The sequence below is a fragment of the Oryctolagus cuniculus genome, chromosome 4 (assembly GCF_964237555.1).
Source record: "Oryctolagus cuniculus chromosome 4, mOryCun1.1, whole genome shotgun sequence".
In the NCBI taxonomy this organism is placed as follows: Eukaryota; Metazoa; Chordata; class Mammalia; order Lagomorpha; family Leporidae; genus Oryctolagus; species Oryctolagus cuniculus.
The window spans coordinates 25,218,885-25,239,799 of record NC_091435.1 but is presented as its reverse complement, the minus strand read 5'-3'; the positions used below and the strand labels follow the sequence as shown (position 1 = coordinate 25,239,799).

At 37.0% G+C, this 20,915-nt stretch overlaps 1 protein-coding gene and 1 pseudogene across 5 annotated transcripts in view; both read left to right on the top strand.

Annotated features, from left to right (window-relative positions):
* The window catches only part of NCAM2 (neural cell adhesion molecule 2), a 604,741-nt gene that overhangs the window by 288,122 nt on the left and 295,704 nt on the right, over positions 1–20,915 (top strand). The gene's annotated exons all lie outside the window — the stretch shown is intronic.
* Positions 673–17,469, top strand: LOC127482977 (nucleophosmin pseudogene; annotated as a pseudogene).

Sequence of the window (20,915 nt, the reverse complement as noted above, 5' to 3'; positions counted from 1 at the left end):
GCACAGAGGCATTTTTGAAGTCCTCTTTTGCCTTTTCTGAATTGGTCCTAGAGTCATCTTTTGAAGACAAACTTCTTTTTTTAAAAAAAAGTTTTATTTAATGAATATAAATTTCCAAAGTACAGCTTATGGAGTACAATGGCTCACCCCCCCCCCATAACTTCCCTCCCACCCGCATCCCTCCCCTCTCCTGGTCCCTCTCCCCTTCCATTCACATCAAGATACATTTTCAATTATCCTTATATACAGAAGACCAATTTAGCATTTATTAAGTAAAGCTTTAAACAGTTTGCACCCACACAGAAACACAAGGTGTAAAATATTGTTTAAGTACTAGTTATAGCATTAAATCACAATGTACAGCACATTAAGGACAGAGATCCTACCTGAGGAGTAAGAGCACAGTGACTCCTGTTGTTGACTTAACAAATTGACACTCTTGTTTATGGAGTCAGTAATCACCCTAGTATCTTGTCATGAGTTGCCAAGGCTATGGAGGCCTTTTGAGTTCACCGACTCTGATCATATTTAGATAAGGTCGTAGTCAAAGTGGAATTTCTCTCCTCCCTTCAGAGAAAGGTACTTCCTTCTTTGATGACCTGTTCTTTCTGCTGGGATCTCACTCACAGAGATCTTTCATTTAGGTAATTTTTTTTTTTTTTTTTTTTTTTTTTTGCCACAGTGTCTTGGCTTTCCATTCCTGAAATACTCTCAGGGGCTTTTCAGCTGGATCTGAATGCCTTAAGGGCTGATTCTGAGGCTAGAGTGCTGTTTAGGACATCCACCATTCTATGGTCTGTTGTGTATCCCGCTTCCCATGTTGGATAGTTCTCTCCCTTTTTTATTCCATCAGTTAGTATTTGCAGACACTAGTCTTGTTTATGTGATCCCTTTGGTTCTTAGTCCTATCATTTTGATCATTTGTGAACAGAAATTGATCACTTGGACTAGTGAGATGGCATTGGTCCATGCCACCTTGATGGGATTGAATTGGAATCCCCTGGCATGTTTCAAACTTCTAATGTAGAATGGATTTCAGCAGTCAATAAGAATGTTCAGTCCTGGAAGTCATTATTAAAAAGCTTTGCTTTATTTTTTCGCATGTCTATGGAGAATTTTGATTCTTACAGTTTTCTGATAAAGAAGTTATGGGGGAGAACACACTTGTCTGGGATTGGCATTAAACTAAACACTTTGGCTTGCAGAAAAAAGTCATGGGTTGCATTGAAGTACAACCCAATTCCTCTGGTGGTTGAGAACAAAGACTGGTCCCTGGAATAATAGCAGAATTGACAGCCAAGCACTCCCATCAGCTAAGTGGATAAAGAAGAAACCTATTTACGTGATTTTATCCCTCATTCTGGGAAGACAGACGCTTTATGAGCCTTTGAAGCCAGATAATGTGTCCTGTGGAGTCTTCTTGGCTATAATTAGACCAGGTTTCTTGCCATCTGAGACAGTGAGTGCCCAAGAAATGTAACAATGTCTTCTAAGTTTTCACCAGAATGAATAGTATAGAGTTTAAAATCAAAAATCTCTGAAGCAGACATTCACAATGAATATGTGAAGTTTGAGTTTTATGAGCCAGCTATACAGTCAAATATGGTGGGGTGGAGGAACCCAATTATGTTAACTTGCAGCATTGGGAGAAATCTTAGATACGTGCATCAACCTCTTTCCATTAGATTTGAGCTCAGGTTAACTTTAGGACACTTTAAAAGCTATAAAAAGAATAACTGATTTAATTGTAAAAGCACATGTTCTTAATATATTCATATATGTGTAATTATATTAAAACAACTTTTGTTGTTAAACATTTATGAGTTATAGAATGTGTATTTTTGAGTATTGCATCTTAAAATAGAAGATGCACTTGCTGTGTACTACTAAGTAGTTTTTTCACTTCTGTAAAGCTACTAAGTCATAAAACTTTAAAATACAAAATATGTTAGCATTCACATCACACAACCAACTCTTCTGTATGAGGTACAATATGCTTCAGTGAAAAGAATTAATGAGTATGTGAGAATGCTAATTTGGTTTTAAAGCCTGTAATAGAACTTACTGATTCAGTAATAATCTCCTTTGCAATCAATCAATCAATCAGTCAGTCAGTCAGTCAAGTAGTGTCTATGCAGAGGTATTTGTTTCATTCATTATTTATCTAATATTTAAATAAATTATCTGATTTTAGAAACTCCTCTCAATTACATAAGGAAAATAATTATTCTCTTCCTGGGAAAGGAAATGGGGGATGGAGCTGTTCTGTTTTATTTGAGTAGTTTAGATTTAAATATATGGATTTTAAAACAATCATTCAACTAATGTATTTACTTGTTATTTAAGAAATGTAATAGATGCCTACAGTGTTCCAGCTTCTGCAAAAGACTCTGGGGCTTTACAGATTGAACGAGGCCATGTTGTTACTCAGCACCAATTGCATTCTAATTGAAAATATGGCCATATAAGCAAATAATTATATAGTATTATGGTAAGTTACACAGTATTATGCATGAGGAGTGGTAGGAACACACAGAGAATGGCGAATGAGAGAGAACAGAGAAGAATGAAGAAAAGGAAGAGGGGAGGAGGAAGAAGAGAGCAGGGGAGAAGACAGGACGGTAGGAAGAGAGAAAAGAACAACCTGATTCTGGAATAAAAAAAGCAAGAGTGGGGAACAGAATGAACAGAAGGAAAATGTTGCAGAAGGAGGTCGGAAGGCACTTTTAATGTGTAAGTAGCAACTTCAGGGACAAATATAGACATGGGTTCATACTAACATGGCACTTTCTGAAGAACACATTCTTATTTTATGTTTAATTATTGCATTAATTACTATAATAGTTAGGCATCAAATAATTTAGAATCTATCTATGTATATCCAAGTATGCATATTAAATTAGGATAAGCTTTGTTTAGGCCACAATTTTCTCCAATTATTCCAAAGCAATAGGCCTTTTGGCTGCTGTTCATAAAAAAGAAATATTAATTTTTCACTGCATTTCCCATCATGGTAATGGACTGTCATGAAAGTAAGAGTGAGAAACTGTGATATTATTTGTGCAAATGTCAACAAATTCGGCAGCCTGTTCTACAACCTTTCTGAAAATGTGACTCATAAGCATGTCTCCTAATCTCATTGTACACAGGTGAACAAATTTTGCTTAAGTACATTACATTTAAATTGGGCCTAAATTAATAATTTCTAAGCTTATTTAGAAAAAAATTATAGGTTCATTTTTATTATTTTTCTTGTTTCTTGGTGCCCTGTGTGAGATAGATACAATTTTGATTGGCATTTTCAATGCTGTGATCTATAAACATGGAACAGTTCTTTAACAAAAAACAAACAAAAAGAGCAGGAAAATTATCTTTTTGAGCACCTCAGGAGCAAATTAATAAGGGATCACTGCTAGAGCAGTTAGTATTTACTATGTATCAGACATTGAGTTAAATGTATTATGTTCTCACAAACACAAGAGCTGATTTTATTACACTCTATTATGTATAAAAATGGAATAAAGACAGAACTCTCAGTTCTTGCAGTTTTTACAGTTAATTCAATACTTTTCAAATTAGCTCTCAGATTAGTATACCTTCCCAAAGATATCTATGTGTCTTCCGGAGAGAGAAAAATCTTATTAGGTAAACATAACATAGCTTCGGGAGAATACTTAGCTTTATAAATCACTTCATGGTCTCATGACTCCTTCATAAAAATTATTATTTTACATCTTGCATTATTGATTTAAAGTGTAGACATTATATGCATAAACATATATACTATCTTTTCTAGAAAACAGATATTAATATCACAGAGGGAATCTTAATAATTGTCATTATGTGATGAAAGAAGAGTATATTTTCATCTATGTAGTATGACTCAGGAAGCAATGTTTGAAACTAACTAACAGGATACGACATCCATAAAATGCTTATACTCACTTCATACAGTAACTTTCACAAATAAGAGAAAATAGATATTTGTCTTTCTGGGTCTGACTTATTTCACATGGAATAATGATCTCAATTCCATCTATTTTGTTGCAAATGTCAGGATTTTAGTCGTTTTTATGATCAGTAATATTCTTTCATGTAGATATACCACATTTTCTTCAGCCAATCATCAGTTGATGAATGTCTGTGTTGATTCCATATCTTTGCTATTGTGAATTGAGCTGCTATAAACATGAGAATGCTGGTAACTATTTGATAGACTGATTTCATTTTCTTCAGATATTTTCTGAAGTGGTATAGTTGAGTCATGTGGTGGATACATTTTTAGTTTTCTGATGAATATCCGTATTGTTTTCCATAATGTTTTTGCACAGCAAAGAAAATGATTAACAACTGACAGAATGGAAAAATATTAACAAATTATGTATCTGACAAAAGGTTAATACCCAGGATATATAAGGAACTCAAGAAACTCAACAACAACAAAACAGCAGACTCATAGAATGGCAGATGTCCTAAACAGCACTCTAGCCTCAGAATCAGCCCTTAAGTCATTTGGATCCAGCTAAAAAGCCCATGAGGGTTTCTCAGGCATGGAAAGCCAAGACACTGTGCCAAAAAAAATTACCTAAATGAAAGATCTCTGTGTGTGAGATCCCAGCGGAAAGAACAGACCATCAAAGAAGGAGGTACCTTTCTCTGAAGGGAGGAGAGAACTTCCACTCTGACTATGGCCTGTCTAAATAAGATCAGAGTTGGCGAACTCAAGAGGCTTCCATAGCCTTGGCAACTCATGACAAGAGCCTCGGGTGATTACTGATTACTGACATCATAAATAAGAGTGTCAATTGTTTAATCAACAACGGGAGTCACTGTGCACCTGCTCCCCATGTAGGATCTCTGTCCTTAATGTGTTGTACTATGCAAATTAATGGAAAAACAACTAGTCAAATAGTACTTTATATTTTGTGTATCTGTGTGGGTGCAGTATGGTGAAATCTTTACTTAGTATATACTAAGCTGATCTTCTGTATATAAAGATAATTGAAAATGAATCTTGATGAAGATTGGGATGAGAGAGGGAGTGGGAGATGGAATGGTTGTGGAGGGAGGTTATGGGGGGAGAAGCCCCTGTAATCCAAAAGTTGTAATTTGGAATTTTATATTTATTAAAGAAAAGTTAAAAAATTATGAAAGCAATATGGATTAAGATGTAAAAGCTGCATATGCTATTACCCAATAATTTTATTTATAAAGTGTTTTAGAGAGGCATTCATTCATATAGGTACACAAGGCTTGTGCAAAGATATACATAGCAGCATTGTAAAAACAAATAAGCAATCCAATTGAGAAAAGGGCAATGGATATGAACATACCATTTTCAAAGATTGAAATACAAAAGACCAATAAACATATTGAAAATTGCTTAAGATCACAAGCTATCTGAGAAATGCTAATAAAAGCCACAACAAAATACTACCTAATTCAAGTCACAATGGCTATTATCCACAAATCAAAAAGTAATACATGCTGGCATAGATTTAAAGGAAAAAGTACTCTAATTCACCATTGGTTGGAATGAAAATCAGTTTCCTGATGTCTTAAACAGCATCTTTAGAGAAGTAACAGTCAATATGTGTCTTGTGGCCATGACTTGATCAAAGTCCAGACCTTTCTTACAGTACTTCAGTTCCCTTGCAGTTCCCATTGGTACTGATGACTTCTCAGAGATAAGCTGTATTTTTTCTCCTACAGTTCACTGCTACCCCAAGGTCAGTCACATATCTGTCACCAGAAGAGTCCTGTTGGCATTCTAATGGCTTTGTACTCCATGAGGGGAGTTGGGTCTCAGGACTTTGCGCCTTCCCGCATCACATAGCAGTCAAGGAGGATGCAGTAACATGTTTCTGGTTTGCCTTTGGGCTAACTGAACCACAGTGAAACTTCTGCACCTCAGGTTCACCTAATGTCAACATTCTCTCTTTTCATTCCTCCCTTCCTCCCTTCCTCCCTCTCTCTCTAACACACACACACACACACACACACATATACACACACACATTCTGTCTCTCACTGACACACACAATTTTGAGCTCCAGCTTTTCTTTCTCAACCTTCTTCTCCACCTGTGAACCGTTATTGGAGTTAAGCTTTACAAGAACAATTCTCCTCTGCCATGCAATCCTCAACTCTGCTGGGACTCACTCTACTCCCTGGAGAAGCAACAGCCTGTCCATTGTCTGTCCAATCTGTAGAATGTTTGGCCAACTCAACTTTTTCTGTGTTCTGAAGTTATTGAACTTGCTTCTTCACTTAACTTCTTCAGAAGTGTCAAGAAAATAATAACAAATACTTTGAATATATAGGTTGGTGAAATAATCTAAGCACAGGTGAACCTAAACCTTAGTCTGGGACCTTCAAAATCTGATTAGTCATCATAGCCCAGTCCCCACCTATCACCTGCAATTACTAGACAGAGAGATCTCTAATTTACTGGGATGAACAAGAGTACTGCCTCACACAATAGACGCCCACAATAGCAGGAGTTGGACCAAGATGAAAACAGTATCTGGGAACTTTGTGTGTCACCTACGTGGGTGACAAGAACCCAAATACTTGGGTTTCCACCATAACCTCCCAAGGTGTTCATTAACAGAGAGCTAGAATTGGAAGCATATCCTTGATTTGCCCCCAGACACTGTGGTATTGCATGTGGCCATTCCAAGCTGTAGCTTAATTCCTAGGGCAAGTGTTCCCACTGAACTCTTTATTTTAGAGGATTGCATTCCTATAGAAACATTTTGGAATCTGTAACATAAAATGTTCATTTCAGAATAATTTTATAACTTTCCTTGTGCAAAGGACATAGCATTTTCTCGTATTAAGGGTGACATTTTTGGTCCTTCATTTCAGTTTTTCTAATTCAAACTTTATATTTCTAAAGCTGAAGAGGGTGTTTTTCTTCTTCCTCTTACATGATTTGGTTGTAGCATTTACAATAATCTGTTGGGTTTCACATTGTATATCAAAGTTGGCTGGCAAGCAATGAAAGTGTTGAATAGCTAGTACTATAATATCACTCAGGAAGGAAGTGGAGTGAAATGTTCTGACTGAGTTGTGTGACAGATGTTTGAATTCTGATTTGTCAGGCTTATAAATAAGGTTTATCCTGACTTTAATCTGGAAAGGAACTCACACACTTCACTTAGACAAAGCACTTACATTGGTATCTAGAGGCTTAGGAATTTGGCTTAGTGCAAACACTCTCTCATAATTTAATTTATTACTGTATAGTATTAGCAGCAGTGAAAAAACGTACATGATGTTCTATACTGGCTCCATCAAGGCAGCTAATAACTTACATGTCTAAGTGGTGCTTGTTGAAATAAATTTGGATTGGATGTAGAACTTAGGTTTAACTGCATCTTCAGTATATTTTAGTTTTAATTAAATGTCACAATCAAAATAAGTGATGAGTGACCTATTCCTGGTCTCCTAATGGACTCAAAGCCTAACTACCAGTTTTCATACCAGCAATTGCTTCACTCACTACTTGTACAACATTTGCTAACATAATTGATGTTAAAGGATATTTCCTACTTTTATTTATATTCAATTATATGAGAAAAAATGTTGAATTTGAACAAAAATATGGGGTAGGCTTATTGCTTCCTGTATTATTGATATAAAGTATCCATGTGGTAATTTTACTTTTTTAAATAAGCAATATGTTGAGTATTTTTATGAAATGAAGATTACTAAAATTATATTTAGAGTTGAAACTTCTATACTGAATATGATTTACTTTTATATAATGCACTTCAGGAAACTAAAATCATCATGTCTGATTTCAAAGTAAAAATATATACAAATAGCCCTATGCAGCTATTCTTTGCAGCAATGTGTGTCTTATCTTCGTCTGCCTTCTCTCCCAACTAAGTTCGTCCCTCTGCCCCATTGAAGATTCAATGGACATTGACATGAGCCCTCTCAGGCCCCAGAGCAATCTTTTTGGTTGTAAACTAAAGGCCAACAAAGATTGTGACTTTAAAGTGGACAATAACGAAAATGAGTACCAGTTATCTTTAAGAACAGTCAGTTTAGATGTTGGTGCGAAGAATGAACTGCACATTGTTGAGGCAGAGGCAGTGAATTATGAAGGTCGTCCAATTACAGTAACACAGGCGACTTTGAAAATGTCTGTACAGCTAACGGTTTCACTTCAGGGCTTTGAAATAACACCTCCTGTGGTCTTCAGGTGGAAGTGTGGTTCAGGGTCTGTACATACTAGTGGACAGCACTTAGTAGCTGTGGAGGAAGATGCGGAGTCAGAAGAGGAAGAGGAGGAGGACGTGAAGCTTCTAAGTATACCTGGAAGATGATCTGTCCCTGGAGGTGGCAGCAGAGTGTCACAGAAAAAAAAAAATAAAGCTTGATGCTGCTGATGGTGATGATGACGATGACAATGATGATGATGTAGATGATGACGATGATTTTGATGATGAGGAAACTGAAGAAAATGCTCCAGTGAAGAAATTTATATGAGATACCCCAGCCAAAAATGCACAGAAATCAAACAAGAATGAGAAAGACTCAGAACCATCAACCAAGATTAAAAGATCAAGAATCCTTCAAAAAACAGGGAAGAAAAAACACCAAAAGGACCTATTTCTGTAGAAGATATTCTGTAGAACAAATTAAAGCAAAAATGCAAGCAAGTACAGAAAAAGGTGATTCTCTTTCCAAAGTAGAAGCCAAATTCATCAATTATATGAAGAATGGCTTCTGCATGGCTGACCAGGAAGCTAGTCAAGATCTTTGGCAGTGGAGGAAGTCTTTTTAAGAAAATAGTTTAAACTTTTTTTTCCCATTTCTGTAGCTGTCATTTTCATAATGCAGAGTGAGAGCTTTCTCTGCCGTGTTTGATAAATGTCCAGGTTGTATTGCCAAGCATGTGTTGTCCAAAATACCTGTTTAGTTTTTAAAGATGGCACTCCACGCTTTGCTTGGTTTTAAGTATGTATGGAATGTTGTGATAGGATACAGTAGTATCAATAGTCAGATGTGGAAAATATACATGTGATATAAACTCAGTATTTTCATACAGTAATTTTTTTAAAAGATTTTTAAAAGATTTAATTTTTTAAAAAGATTTTTTTTAAGTTTTTTTTTTTAAAGATTTATTTATTTTATTTGAAAGGCAGAATTACAGAAAGGCAGATAGAGAGAGAGACAGAGACAGAGAAATCTTCCATCCACTGGTTCACTCCCCAGATTCCTGCAAGGGCCAGAGCTGTGCCCATCTGAAGCCAGGAGCCAGGAGTTTCTTCCAGATCTCCCACACAGGTGCAGCAACCTAAGGACTTGGGCTGTCTTCCACTACTCTCCCAGGCCATACCAGAGAGCTTCACTGGAAGTGGAGCAGTCGGAACTCGAACCCGTGCCCATATGGGATGCTGGCACTGCACGTGGCGGCTTTACCTGCTACGCCACAGCACCAGCCGCATAAACATTATTTCACTAGCATCTCTTCCTGAGTATGATCTCTTCACTTGAATTTCTTGTTAAGCATAGTTTTGAAAATATTGACATATGTGAGCGATTCTTAAACATATTCAACCCTCTTTCATAGTTCAACCCTATTTCGAATGTAGATCACATTTTAATGTGTGCATGAATCAATTGGGGACCTTATTAAATTACAATTCAAGGAAGCTTCCCAATCAATAGTATTGGACTGAGGGTCATATTTTGAGTAGCAATGGTTAACATATGGAAGTCACTATGGTTAATATATGGAAGTTCCAAAAAAATAGATCCCTAGGACAACCATATGTATTGATTCAGAATTTCCAGGAGTGGCATCAAACAAAAGAAATATCAAACTACAGATATATCAGATTAACACACACACAAACACATAAACTAAGTAGGCATTTGTCTTAATGGTTAAACAATCAGTTAGGATGCCAATGTCCCACCTTTTAGTGCCCGGGCACTGTAACTGACACTACCTCTTAATTTCAGATTTAATGCAGATCCTGGCCACTGGCAGCAGATGACATAAGTAGCTGGGTCCCTGTGGAATACCCAGGTTGTGATTCTGGCTCCTGATTTCTCAGGCCATTCCTCACCAATCCTTGTGGGGATGTGGGAAGTCAAATGGTAGATAGGCTCTCTCTCTGTATCTTTCTGTCTCTCAAAAATATTTGTTTAAAGGACTCATATTTTGTCATGACACACATATTTTGCACACAAATATTCATACATGCAAAATATCCTGAAATATGTATGATAAGCCCAGTAGTTGATCTTACTCACTTTTGCAGACCACTCACTGGATTAAGCCCTGAGGATACAAAACAGGCATATTTGAGAGACGTTTAAAGGAAGAATGAGTTGAATCTGATGACAGTTTATATTTAAGAGAAGAACAGGGAAGACAATCTTGTTTATTTCTTATTTTTCTACCAAAACAGATTCAGTGAATAATAATAGCATCACTTAAGAGATGGAATAAAGAATGATATACTATAGGTAGAGAATGTTCTTGAATTTTGATATGTTAACTTTGATAAATATGAAAGTGTTTGTTTATATATTTTATTTCAATTCCATTTTAAAAATTTTATCTAAGTTAAACATTTATTTTTTTAAAGATTTATTTATTTATTTGAAAGTCAGAGTAACACAGAGAGAGGAGAGGCAGAGAGAGAGAGAGAGAGGTCTTCCATCCGATGGTTCACTCCCCAATTGGCCGCAACAGCTGCCAGGTCTCGAACCGGCACCCATATGGGATGCCAACGCTTCAGGCCAGGGCGTAAACCTGTTGTGCCACAGTGCCGGTCCCTAAACAAGTTTCTTGTATTTCATATACACATATTTAGGAATATGAATGTTTTAAAATAAAGAAGGAGGTACAATGAAAATTTCCAAAAATGTTTGCAGAAATCATAGTGAAAATTGGTTTGCTCTGTGTGTGTGTGTGTGTATGTGTTTCTCTTCTCTCTAATTAAGAGATGAAGTGAGAATACTTCACCTTTGGAAACTGTGGTCCAAATTACACTGGACATGTTTAATATATGACAGGCACTTAGTGAAGTGATTAAGAGCACAAATGACTGCATTCAGATCACGCATTGGCTGAGTGTCCACTGGCAAGTCATGACCACCATTCTTTGCCTCAGTTTTCTCATTTACTTAGTAGAATACATCAAGATTAAATCAGTCACTATACATATGCTGCATAAAATAGTGTTCATCATTTAATAATTGTGTGTGTGTGTGTGTGTGTAAGAGAGAGAGAGAGAGAGAGAGAGAGAGTGAGAGATAGTAAAAAGGAGAAGAAAGAGGTAGAACAAGTTATATAAACTTACAAGAGAATACAACAAATATTGCTAAAAATTCCTAATATTTAAGAATCTGAGGGAGATGATGTACATGAAACTATTCAGGAAAGTGGCCAAAGAATACACATGTGTGTGTAAAGAAATGGGCCAAGAAAAGAGTAGTTGGTGAGATCTCACCTTTCATTAAATCAAAGATGAAAGCTGAAAAATATTATTAAGTTTGAAAATTAGAAAACTTTGGTTGAACTGCAGAACACTAATTTTAGTAGTAGGGCCAGTAGGATGCAATAAAGAATAGGTTGGTTGATTAGGACCTAGCGAATTCTTGTCTTTGTTTTGGCTTATTTGGAAAATAAGATAATGAAGACAAGTCGTACCATGATGTTTGAGAAATAAACAGTTCTTTACATATTTTGGTTGTTTTTTGTTTTGTTTGTGTCAAGCATTAATCATGTATTATTATTGTTTCAAATGGAAAAATGACTAAACTAGAATTATAATTTGAGAGGAAGTTGCCTAGTAGAAAAGAAAATAAAACATCAAAAAGGTAGACCCATCAGTCTTTTTTAAGCACTATTTCTTTTTCTTAAGATTTTTTTTTTTTTTAATTTCAAAGTCTGAGTAACAGAAAAAGAGGGAGAAACAGAGAGCTCTTCCATCCACTAATTCACTCTCCATACAGCCAATTTCCAAGGTCGGACCAGGTTGAAGCCAGGAGTACGGAGCTTCATCCAGATCTCTTACGTGGATGGCAGGCCTTTAGGAAACAGCTGATCCGAAGTGGACCAGCCCAGATTCCAGCACCTATAGGAGATGCCAACATTGCAGGCAGTGGCTTTACCCACTATGGCATAACACTGACCCCATCCAGTCAGTCTTAAAAAAGGACTCAGATGACCTAGCAACTGAGACATTTTTTCTCCTAAATTAGGTAGGTGTCAAATTTGTATATATTCAGAAGCATACAAGTGGAGAGGAATCACACTAAAATTCTGAATTTTGTTTTCTTGGTAAAATTATAATGAACACTTAATTTAAAATGCTTTTATTAGAACTCTTGGCCATTAGTTAAGTTTCTGAAAATACTTGGTGATAGAATATTTTTCTTTTAAATGCTGCAAAATTCTGAATTTTTCAAAAATTTTAGAAATTTTTAAAATCTAATACCTCACATAGGTTATTGAAATGCACTGCCGGGGGTAAATCAAGATGGCGGAATAGGAAGGGAGCACACTGATAGTCCGGGGAGAGATAGTTTAATAAAAGTGGAGATACTGCAGGTTCAAGGAAGAGTAGGGGAGGAAACAGCAGAAGAAACTCTTCCGGAACGCGTGATTCACAGCGGACCTGCGTGGAGAGCGTGGGAGCCCACAGTTCGGGACACCAGCGGCAGACTCAACACACCAGTGCTGGAACGCGAGGTGAGCCGAACCTCAATAGCCCGAGACACCGGCAGGCAAGCGGAGAGAGGAGACTAGAGGGAACGACCCCCGGGGGGGAAGAGTTCACCAGGCTAACTGAAAGAGAGAGAGAGAGAGAGAGAGAGAGAAAAAAAAAAAGGTGACTGGTACGGACACGGGTTTCTCTCTCTCTGCTCACCTCTCAAGGGCGAGCAAGACAAAGAGCAGGCGCCATCTTGGACATACTTCATAAGCAGAGCGACCTCAGGTCTGCATCGGCCCTGAGCCTAGCAGAAAAACCTGACTCTGGGCAGGGCGAATTAACAGGAGATTAGGACCTAGTAAATTTGTGGTGCTACTGAACTGAGACTGTGAAAAAAGAGACGGTGGGGGAGAGAACTCACGGAATTCACGTGAGTACTCTCCAGAGACGCTACAATTCCGTAACTTTGGCAACCCAGTGGGAGACTGAAGGAGAATTTGAGCCCACTCTGAGGGCCGAACAGATTCCCTGTGTGGTCCTTGGGAAAGAGCTTCCGATCTCTGGCTCCTGTGGGTATATCATTTGCCTGCTAACTACCTCCAACTTCGTTCAGCTGTGCAGAATTACTTCCCTTTTGAATCAAAAAAAAAAAAAAAAGAGAGAGAGAGAGAGAGAGGTTTACCACGCCTAACCTGGGAGTGTCACCTTTGGCACACCAAACAGAGCTCTCAGGCCACACCCATCTCAAGCCCTAAGGCTCCATCAAAAACAGATAGTCCACTTAATCTAGAGTCATAGTATAACAAGAAAAAGCACCACAGTGAAGAAACCAAATATCTCCAATATGCCAAATAACAAACGCAAAAACCGAGGTAATAAAAACAAGGAAGTCACCATGACGCCCTCAAATGAAAAAGACACCCCAATTCAAGAAGAAGAGAGAATATCGGACTTAGAAGACAGAGAACAGGAAAGGATACAGTCAGATCAAAGAAAAGAAGAGGAAATTAGAAATCTAAAACATATTGTCAGGAATCTTCAGGATACTATTAAAAAACCCAACATTCGGGTTCTAGGAGTTCCTGAAGGCATGGAGAGGGAGAAAGGATTAGAAGGCCTTTTTAGTGAGATATTAGCAGAAAATTTCCCAGGTTTGGAGAAGGACAGAGAAATCCTAGTACAGGAAGCTCACAGAACCCCTAATAAACACGACCAAAAGAGATCCTCACCACGACACGTTGTAATTAAACTCTCCACAGTGAAACATAAAGAAAAGATCCTAAAATGTGCAAGAGAGAAACGTCAGATGACTCTCAGAGGATCGCCAATCAGACTCACTGCTGACTTCTCATCAGAAACTCTACAAGCTAGGAGGGAATGGCGAGATATAGCCCAGGTACTAAGAGAGAAAAACTGCCAGCCCAGAATATTATATCCTGCAAAGCTATCATTTGTGAATGAAGGTGAAATAAAGACTTTTCATAACAAACAGAAATTGAAAGAATTTGTCGCCACTCGTCCAGCCCTGCAACAGATGCTTAAAGATGTGTTACACACAGAAACACAGAAACACGGTCATCAGTATGAAAGAAGATAAAGGAAGGAAAGCTCACAGCAAAAGATCACAGGGAATTCAAAGCATATATTAGAACTTATCTTTGGCAAATGGCAGGGCAAAGTTACCACTTTTCATTAGTCACATTGAACGTTAATGGCCTGAACTGTCCAGTTAAAAGACACCGATTGGGATTTGCTTCTTAACCTGATGCAATTTTAAATGATGCTTAATTTTGTTTTTAAATTTCAAATCCTAGCTCTTACCCATACATGGAACAACAATGAAATTGTACATGTAATTCGCCACTTTGCTACACTAACATTGTTCCAGGGGTACTTATGATGTACTTTTGAATTTTCTATACATGCAATAATGACATTTGCTAGCAGTTTTATGTCTTCCTTCCCAATATGTATGCATTTTGTATCCTTTCTTGGTGTTACTGCACTGTCTAGTAATTCCACCATAATATTGAAAAGTAGTGGTGAGAAAAAGACACTTCCCCCTTTCTCCAACTTAAGGGAAAACTGTCCAATTTCACTATTAAAGCTGGTTTTGGTAGATATTCTTTATCTAGATGAGGAATTTCTCTTCTGTTCCTTGTTTGCTCAGTTTTTTTATGCCAAATATCTTCTACAAAAGTTGATGTAATCATTTAACATTTTTGCATTTGTGTAGTATGTCCAATTTATTGATTTTTTTTAAATGCTGACAGCCTTGCTTACGTGGGATAAATACCACTTGCTTGTACTACATAAAATTGTTGGATATTACCTATTATTATTTTGCTTTCTATTTTTATTTTGCATCTTTGTTCATGTGAAATGTTTTTCTATAGTTTTCCTTTCTTAGAAGTTTAACAAGTTTTTTATTAAGGTAATGCTGATTTCACCAATTGAGCTATAAATTATTATCTACACTTCAGATCTCAAGAGGAAATGGTAGAGAGTTGTCCTTTTTTGTACTTGGAATGTATGGTAGAATTCAACTATGAGTTACCCTTGCCTGATATTTTCATTCCTTTTTTTTTGGTGGTGGTGGGAAGAAGTATGCATCTTTGATTCCATTCTTTTAAAGGAAATGGGCCTTGACTGATTATATTTCTTTTTGTGTAAGTATTGGCAATTTGTGCTTCAAACAATTGTTCTGTTCATTGAAGTTATCAAATTTTTGTGCATAGTGATTTTAGTAGCCCCTTATTATCCTTAAGTTTCCATGGAACATTAATGTTCATTTCCAATGATGGCCACTCTTTGATTTCTGATACTGGTAATTTCTGTCTTTCTCTTTTCTTAATGAGCATGGAGAGAGGTTTATGAATTTGTTACCTCACTGAAGTATCTTTTGGTTTTGCTGATTTTCATATATTATTTTCCTATTTTTCAATATTATTCATTTATACTCCAATTTTCATTCCTTTTCTTTTTCATGCTTCAATTGTTCTTCTTGCTACAGTTTCTTAAAATTTATTATCTGGGAACATTCTTCATGTGTTTTGTGAACATTCACAGTTTCAGGTGTATTTTGTTGTCCAGACTGTGGTCCATCCATGGAAGCTTGATCTTGTTGGACAAAGAATTCTGTAAATATTATTAGACCAAAGTAATTGATAAGGCAATTAAAGCCAAGTTTATGCTTCTGTTTTTTTGCATTTTTGAACAGCCAATTAATGGAAGATTGATGTTCCCAAATATAATAGTGGAACTTTCTCTCTCTCCTTGAAATTTTGTCAATTTTTAAAAAATATTTATTTATTTGAAAGTTAGGGTGTCTGGGTAGAGCAGGAGTGGGGAGAGACAGAGAGAGCACACGCACGCACGCAAGAGAGAGAGAGAAAGAGAGAGAGAAACAGAAAGAGAGAGAGATCTTCCATTCACTGTTTCACACTTGAAATGGCTGCAATACCTGGAGCTGGGCAGGCTTAAGCCAGGAATTCCATCCTGGTCAACCATGCAGCAGAAAGACAGAGAGATGGATTGAGAGAGGAGCATCTAGAATTCCAAACAGCACTCCAAAATGGAATACAGGTGTCCCAAGCAGTGGCGTACCCTGCTTTGCCAGAATGCCCACCCTCATTCTGTAGGTTTTTGAAGTGTATTTTGCAGTTCTGAATTTAGGTGTATACACAAATATGCTAGGTTTTAAAGCAATGGCTGCCTAATCATTAAGCAATCTTCCTGTTTGTCTCTGATAATTTTCCTTGTTCTGAATTCCATTTATCTGAAATTAGTGTAGTACCTCCAGCTTTCTTTCAATTAGTTTTAACATATCTTTTGCTATCGCTTTATTTGAACTTGTCTGAATCAGTATATTTAGTGAATGTCCAAAAGACAAGAGGTAGCTGAATATTGTTATTATACTCACTTTGTCAATCTTTATCTTTTAATGAATATATTTAAACGATTCACATTTAAGCCTTTAAATAAGAAGATGGTTTTCATCCTATTTCACAGTGGTTACTGTTCCTCTTCCCTGTCATAGCTAATAAATGATGTTTCTAAGCCCTCTACTGTGAAAAGTTGGTGGGATTCCTCAAGATAAAGCAAAGTATTGGATCCCTAAGTCCATGTTGCCTGGGAGTTTCCCATTCATGGTAGGAATGGCCTCCAGCCACTGGGTAAAATTGCCTTCACACAAAGTTACCCTCTAAGTGCTTCAGCCAGGGCTCTGTTCCAGATAAGCAGGTCCCAGCTGTGATTCCAGCTTTACGACCTTTGATGATTCCTGGGTGCTCATTGCATTGTAACTGCAGCTCCTTAGTGTGCCCAGAGAAGCTGTTGATATTTGTTTTGTTTAGCTTATTATTGTTGTAATGAGGAGAGTAATGACTTTCAAGTCTTTTCATTTCGGAAATGATACTTGAAAGAACTTCCACTTTGACTATGACATTGTCTAAATAAGATCGGCGTTGGAGCCTCGGGTGATTACTGACACCATAAATAAGAGTGTCAATTCTTAAATCAACAACAGGAGTCACTGTGCATCTACTCCCCATGTAGGATATCTGTCCTTAATGTATTGTACTATGTGAATTAGCGGTATAACTAATACTCAAACAGTACTTTACACTTTGTGTTTCTATGTGGGTGCAAACTGTTGAAAACCTTACTTAGTATATACTAAATTGATCTTCTGTATATAAAGATAATTAAAAATGAATTTATATGTGAATGGGATGGGAGAGGGAGCGGGAGATGAGATGGTTGCGAGTGGGAGGGAGGTTATGGGGAGAAAAAGCTGCTATAATCCAAAAGCTGTACTTTGGAAATTTATATTTATTAAATAAAAGTTAAAAAAATAAAAAAAAGAAAAAAATACAAAGAGTGGGAATAAGAGAGGCAAGAGATGTGCAATTCGGGACATGCTCAAGCTGACTTACCTCAAACGGTAGAGTTAGAAACATACCAGGGGATTCCAATTCAATCCCATCAAGGGGACATGTACCAATGCCATCTCACTAGTCCCAGTGATCAATTTCTGTTCACAATTGATCATAATGATAGGACTAAGAACCAAAGGGATCACATAAACAAGAATAGTGTCTGCAAATACTAGCTTATAGAATCAAAAAGGGAGAGAACGATCCTACATGGGAAGTGAGATACACAACAGACTCATAGAATGGCAGATGCCCTAAACAGCACTCTGGCCTCAGAATCAGCCCTTAAGGCATGCAGATCCGGCTGAAAAGCCCATGAGACTATTTCAGGCATGGAAAGCCAAGAACTCTGGGGAAAAAAAAAAAACCTAAATGAAAGATCTCTGTGAGTGAGATCCCAGTGGAAAGAACGGGTCATCAAAGAAGGAGGTACCTTCCTCTGAAGGGAGGAGAGAACTTCCACTTTGACCATGGCCTTGTCTAAATATGATCAGAGTTGGTGAACTCAGGGGGCTTCCATAGCCTTGGCAGCTCATGACAAGAGCCTAGGGAGATTACTGAGGCCATAAACAAGAGTGTCAATTTGTTAAGTCAACAACAGGAGTCACTGTGCACTTACTCCTCATGTAGGATCTCTGTCCTTAGTGTGCTGTACATTGAGATTTAATGCTATAACTAGTACTCAAACAGTATTTTTCACTTTATGTTTCTGTGTGGGAGCAAACTGTTGAAATCTTTGCTTAATGTATGCTAAGCTGATCTTCTGTATATAAAGAGAATCGAAAATGAATCTTGATGTGAATGGAAGGGGAGAGGGAGTGGGAAAGGGGAGGGTTGTGGGTGGGAGGGACGTTATGGGGGGAAAGCCATTGTAATCCATAAGCTGTACTTTGGAAATTTATATTCATTAATAAAAGTTAAAAAAAAAAAGAAATGCACTGCCATGAACAGTCAATAATAAAAAAATGAAATAAAGCAGATACTTCTCTCGGATTAGATAAAATTTTAAAATGTGTGTTAAATAAGAAAATAATATTCAATTGGAATAATCAATAATTTAAAAAGACCTTTCAGGAATAAAATTCTCTGAGGATTCCTATTATTACTAAATTGAGTGCCTTATTCTTTTAACTCCCTTGATGTAAAGGCTTAGGGAAAAAGTTGTGTGTATGAAAAATGTTATAAGGCATAGTTGCAAGATATAGGGAGTGCCTTAAATCATCTCTGAATATCACTGATATTCTTAGTGAATTCAGATCGGGTTTGAGTCAGGTGGGTAGTAGACTGATTAGGATGTCAGCTTTAAATCTCTGCAGGTGATAGACTGGCCATTTTAAATGTCACTGTTAAATGTTGAATCAAATTGCAAACGGCTTTTGGTCCCCTGATGGAGCTTAGAAATGCCAATGGCTTCGTTATATTTATGTTTCTGTAAATTAAGAAAGTCCCTTGAATATCTGCTGTTTGATCTGCATGCTTGCTTGAATTATAAATATTAATTTAAGCTTCATTATGACAGCAGTAATCTTTGTTATAATGTTGTCTACATTTCATTTTAAAATAAATTATGACTTCACATTTTTCCATACATTAGCTGAATAGGAGAAATAGTGAAAATTCTCCCTGTCTTCCTTCAAATACTCACATACTACATGTGTTGGTGACTCTAGTCTTATAGGAACCTTTCCCCTCTACTGCTAATGTTCTGAGTGATCACCAAGATAAGTTACATTTTGAAATATTTACAATAACCATCCCTACTTTTCCATGAGCTTTGCCACAGTCAATCCAGATACTCACCAACATTCCTAAACTGCTTATATAGTTACCTTAATCTATTATGTCAGTCATCTTACTTCGAGACCTATCTTTACTAAATGTCAATTTTATCATGTTAGTTTCTATTTATAAATAATTGAAGAACAAAAACTTAAGTATAGATATTAAACCATGGCTTTTAATATATTTCGGAGGCTTTTACATTGTATTTTTCATATGTCATCTCAATTACATCTGTATAAGATGCTTATCTACACTGATATTCCAATTCCCTGTATATTCTATGAATATTTATGATTTACCTTATATGAAATGCTGTCTCTAATCCAGTTTTGTTACTACAAAGTTGATCCCATCTTTTGAGTCTAAGTTTTATTTTCCTCTATGAACAGTATGTGAGCATATTGATATACAGCATATTATATTATTTTTCATATCTTTATGTAGTTTCATTGCCCCACCCAAATAAATTGAAAATTCACTTGCATTTAGAACTATACTTGTGATTTTTCATGCCACAGCATCCAGAAGAGTGATTTGCAGAATGTGTGTAATCTATAAACAGTTTCATGGTAGTTGACTCACATCTACTTTCAAGTTTTTTAATACTTATATTTCTTTGAAAGCCATTCACAGAGGAAATAGATTTACTGTGAATTCACTTTTGAATTTTGGGGCTTTAAAGTTTTGTTTTCTTAAATAAGATTTGCTTTAGATGATATCTATTTTATGGCTGCAAAATGCTTTGTTAACTGATTTATAATTAATGCAATCATTTAATCTTTAGTGGTCCTTATATATAGTGAATCTGCATAATGTTGCACCTCAAAAGTTGTTCTGTCTCTTTCTAATAGATGTGAAAAGTAAAACTTTAAAATATGAAATATCAACATTAGTGAAATCCACAAGTTGAGGCATGAAGATACAGAAAACCTAAATAGACAAATAACCAAGATGGAGCCTGAATCAGTAATAAAGAAATTCTCCATACCCAGCAACAAAGAAAAACTTAGACTGGGGAGATGCATTGATGAATTCCACCAAACTTTTAAAAGAACTATTCCCAATTCTTCTTAAACAATTTAAAACATTTGAAAATGAGCAAATCCTCCCAAAATCCTTCTATGACACCAGCATATGTAATTCCAAAACCAGGAAAAGATCCCACAGAGAACTATCGTCCAACATCCCTGATAAAAATAGATGCAAAATCCGGGCCGGCGCCGCGGCTCACTAGGCTAATCCTCCGCCTTGCGGCGCCGGCACACCGGGTTCTAGTCCCGGTTGGGGCGCCGGATTCTGTCCCGGTTGCCCCTCTTCCAGGCCAGCCCTCTGCTGTGGCCAGGGAGTGCAGTGGAGGATGGCCCAGGTGCTTGGGCCCTGCACCCCATGGGAGACCAGGAAAAGCACCTGGCTCCTGGCTCCTGCCATCGGATCAGCGCGGTGCGCCGGCCGCAGCGCGCCGGCCGCGGCGGCCATTGAAGGGTGAACCAGCGGCAAAGGAAGACCT